A 4,645-nucleotide genomic window follows, 5' to 3' on the forward strand; every position below is an offset into this window, starting at 1 on the left:
ATATTAAATAATAATATTTAATTAAAAATAATATTTTAACAAAATAATAAAATAACGCAGAAATTTCAGTTTTCTGTAAAAACTTTAAAAAGACAATTTTAAGCGCAGAATCTCATAATTACCTTCATAAAACACTTTGTTTAGTCCAATTTGTTGTCATGAGCTCTATACTTCCTTCATTGTATGACGCGTTCACTACCGGATCCGAGCTTAGCCGCATTTGATCCGGAAATCGAAAGAACTTTGCTTCACATTAGGCAAGCTTGGAGGCAGTAAGCCTTTAGAGGTGGTGAAAAGGTTTTTACCAATTCACCAACCATATCCGAGGTTGATTCCGAATCGTCATTCGACGAAGGCACTATCTACTCTTCCATTGATACTACTAATAGTTCTTCTATTGATCTAGGCACTGACACTATGGCTGCTCCAAGGAGTTAAGGAAGCGGGTGCTCCGGACTTTGTTCTTCAACCTCTTCACGTGCTTCACCGAACTTGAACGCTAACTTTGAGCTTAAAACCACTTTGATCAATCTTCTACCGAAGTTCTATAGACTTTCCGCACAAGATCCTATTAGACACCTTAAGGACTTTCAAGGTGTATGCTCAACAACTGGGTGGGAAGGTTCTGATGAGGTTGCTATTTGGTTGTTTGCCTTCCCATTCTCTCTTGAGGGTAGAGCCAAAGAGTGGTTCTACACTTTGCCTAGTGAGGTTGTTACCGATTGGGACTTGCTTAGAAGGGAGTTCTTAGATAAATTCTTTCCCGTGGAAGTGACGGACAGGCTAAGGAAAAAGGTTTCATGCATTGTCCAAGGTGAAATGGAGACTCTATACGAGTAGGGAATGGTTTCAGAAGCTTCTTGACTCATGTCCCAATCACATGATTGACACTCAAGTATTGCTTAGCTATGTGTGCCAAGGAATGAGACCTCAAGACAAAACTCTCTTGGATGCTTCAAGCAATGGTTCTTTATCAAAGTATAGGACGTCGGAGGAGGCATGGCAACTCATTACCGACTTGGCCGAGTCCACTCAACATACTAGACGAAGGACCATTCATCCAAAAACCATAAATGAAGTTTCCTCTAGTAGTGAGACCGTCGCCCTTGCCAAATCCTTGGGTGAAATGACAAGCATTCTTAAGCAACTCCAACTTGGTCAACAACAACCTCAACAACGACCTCAACCTCCACCTCCTCAACAACAACCAAGTCAACAATTGGTCCCCTAAAGAGTTTGCAGAATTTGCTCTTGTTACTCCTATTACACGGATGAATGCCTAAACTTCCAAGAAGATAACACCCTAGCGGCCACCAATGTCTATTATGGCCGTCCCAACCAAGGGTATGCTCAACAAGGAGGCAACTATAACCAAGGGAGCAACTATAACCATGGTTAGCAAGATAATTCCAACCAAGGATGGCGGGACAATTACAATCAAGAAGGTGGGAACAATGGAGAAAATCAAAGGTGGAACACCAACCATCAACAACAATGGTACCAACAAAATCAACCATACCAACAAAACCAATTATACCAACAAAGCCAACCATACACTCAACAAAACCAAGGAAGAAACTACCAAACCTACCAACCACCACATCAAAGACAACCACCTCAACCCAATCAATCACAAGCCCCTCAAATCACTTATCCTTCCACTTCTTCCAATCAAGATGATACACTCCATTCCATTCTCCAAGGACAAAAAGAACTTCAAACTACACTTGCCTCCGGCTTTGCCGGTCTTACATCTACTCTCCAAGCTCTTCTAGCCCGCATGGAATCACCTTCTACCTCCACTCCTCAAGCCTCAAGTTCTAGTGCGATACCCTCTCAACCTCTACCCAACCCCAAGGGTGGCATCAATGCCATTACCTTGAGGTCCGGAACCAAATTGCAAGAGAGGAGTGATGATGATATTTTTATGCCGGTATAGAAATTAGCAATAAGTCCAATCGTGAGTATAGTCTAACCGACACGCAAATTTCACATCAAACAAACCTAAAATCTATAACCGAGACTATTAGTCCCGAGTTGTCCTCCCTAGGAAATTCCTTAGAATGCACATTATTGATTAGGAAGTCTTTTGTGATTTTGAGAGTTTGGTGTACGAATTCAAGCTAACAAAAGTGAACAACAATCAATCAAGATAAAAGCCTTGGCTAAGGGTGAGCATTGGAAGTTCTATCATTATAGCCTCCTTCAATTGTGATAACAATTAATCATTGCTTCACTTAGTCAACCTCTAATCATGGAGGAAAGTCAAGTGAAAGTAACAAACTTGAGTCACAAGTCGTAGTCTAACCCTAGGAAAGTCTAGCTTTAGTGCCCTCCAAGTGAATTAGCAATTCTCAATTGGTCATCAACAATTGATATTAACTATTCAAGTGTCTCCAATAGCTTAACCCCTAAGCCAAGTAAGAGAATTCTACTCCATGGTTAGGGTTGTCATTTCCTCAAACACTTGGTGAGCAATCATAAGAGACATTATGAATTTGAGAAAAAGAAATTGAGTTCAAGCTATCTATCTCAAGCAATCATCAACAATCAAACAATTGAAATCAATGAACATGAAAATACCTCAATTCATTAACCCAAGTCAAAGTAACAAAGTTCAAATCCAAGATCTAGAGTGAATTGAACAACTAGAACACTAATTGAGATTAGGAGAAGAAGATCCACAACTTGAATCAAAGTAAAAGTGAATTAGCAATTGATTTCACCAAAGTAATCCAAGAGAAATTGAAATGGAAAGAGAAAAATCCTGGAAAGAAGTTGGAGTTTCTCTCTCTACAAAATGTAACTAACTAGGAAAATATCTAGTGAATGTGTAAGAAGAAGTGAATCAATCCCAAGCCCTTCAATCCTTGGTCTTCTTATGCTTTCCCCGCCAGGACTCTGCCCCAAACAGGGTCTATAACTGCCCGAAATCGCTGGTCACGTTTTCTCTTTAAAAATCACTTGCAGGCATCGACGCGTGCGCGCACAGCACGTGTACGCGTCCCTGGGGCTATTGCGATCGACGCGCAGGCGTGAAGTACGCGGCCGCGTCCATGAGGTTCTGGCTCAGCCGCATAAATGTACCAGCTCCTGGCTTTGGCTCCTTCGCGCTGGTCTTGATGGCGCGCATCCACGCGTACGCGCCATGTGCGTGTGCGCATCGCTGCTCAAAACTCCAAAGCTCCAATTTCCATGCTCCTCCCCTTTATGTATGCTTCCATTCTCTCTCCAAGCCATCCCTGCCCTATAAGCTCTGAAATCACTTAACATACGGATCACGGCATCGAATGGTAATAGAGGAGGATTAAAATATATATATAATTTAATGCAAAAAAGGCATGTTTTCATCCATGAGGCAAAATTGGGAAAGGAACACAAAATCATGCTTTTTTATATGAATAAGTGTGAAAGACCATTGATAAAACCCTCAAAGCCTATACAAGATAAACCCTAAAAACCGGGTTTATCAACCTCCCCACACTTAGACTATAGCATGTTCTCATGCTAAAGGAAAGCAAAAGACCAAAGGATCACAAGGGAATGAGATTCATGAGATGCAATCCACCTACATGAGTGCAACTAAGATAGATTCTACTATCTACTTGGTCAAAAGCAAATCAATCTTCCTAGACATATATATAAGCACCAAGGGCAAGATGATAAGCAATGCATGAACCCTACTAATTTTAATCACCAAAGCGAAATGTGCACAACTTGCATGAAGAACGCTTGTGAGAGCCGAGAACAAGGATTTGGGCTTCAAACCCTCACTGGAAGTGTTTGCACTCTATTCGCTCGGTGTATAGGGTTAATCGCTCAATTCTCCTCTACTTCATGCTTTTCCAAAATTTGTTCTTCCTCTAACAATCAACAATCATTCCATGCATGCATACATATATCATGAGGTCTTCCCTTAGGTTGTAATGGGGTTAGGGTCAAGGTAGGGTTATATATTTGGCTAAGTGGACTAAAAATTGAATCCTTTGATTAGCCTAAGCTTCCCACCTAACCTATATAACATCCTATACAATTATGTACTAGCCTAACTACCCATTCCTCACTTTTTCCACATACTCATGCATTCACTTTTGATCACTACACATATGCATTGATTTGTCTTTGAGCCTTACTTTGGGGCACTTTGTCCCCTTTTCCCTTTTTTTTGTTCTTTTCTTTTTTCTTTTCTTTTTGTTTTTTTTCTCTTTTTTTTTTCTTATCAACGCATATGGCCTACATATTTAGTCAACACATGAGTATGTATACACTTCCCAATATTTTTAGCAAAAACAACAACATGCTCTTACCTCAACGAATGTCCCCCGTTTTCCCACACTTGAATGACACACACACACTAGCCTAAGCTAATCAAAGATTCAAATAGAGACATTCATGGTTTTCCGCTCTTGGCTTGTAATGTGCTAAAATTAAGAATAAGTGGGTTAAGCGTAGGCTCAAAATTGGTTACAAAGGTTGTTATAAGGTAAGGTCATTTGGGTGAGTGGCTAAGCGAAATGATGGCCTCAATAATATACATACATTCATACATACAACAATGGACATATAGAGTCAAACAAATTAAGGATCACAATCATAGAGAGAGAACAATGCACACAAGAAGGAAGATAAGTGGCCATAAGATGTA

Source organism: Arachis ipaensis, chromosome B07, assembly GCF_000816755.2.
Source record: "Arachis ipaensis cultivar K30076 chromosome B07, Araip1.1, whole genome shotgun sequence".
Classification (NCBI taxonomy): domain Eukaryota; kingdom Viridiplantae; phylum Streptophyta; class Magnoliopsida; order Fabales; family Fabaceae; genus Arachis; species Arachis ipaensis.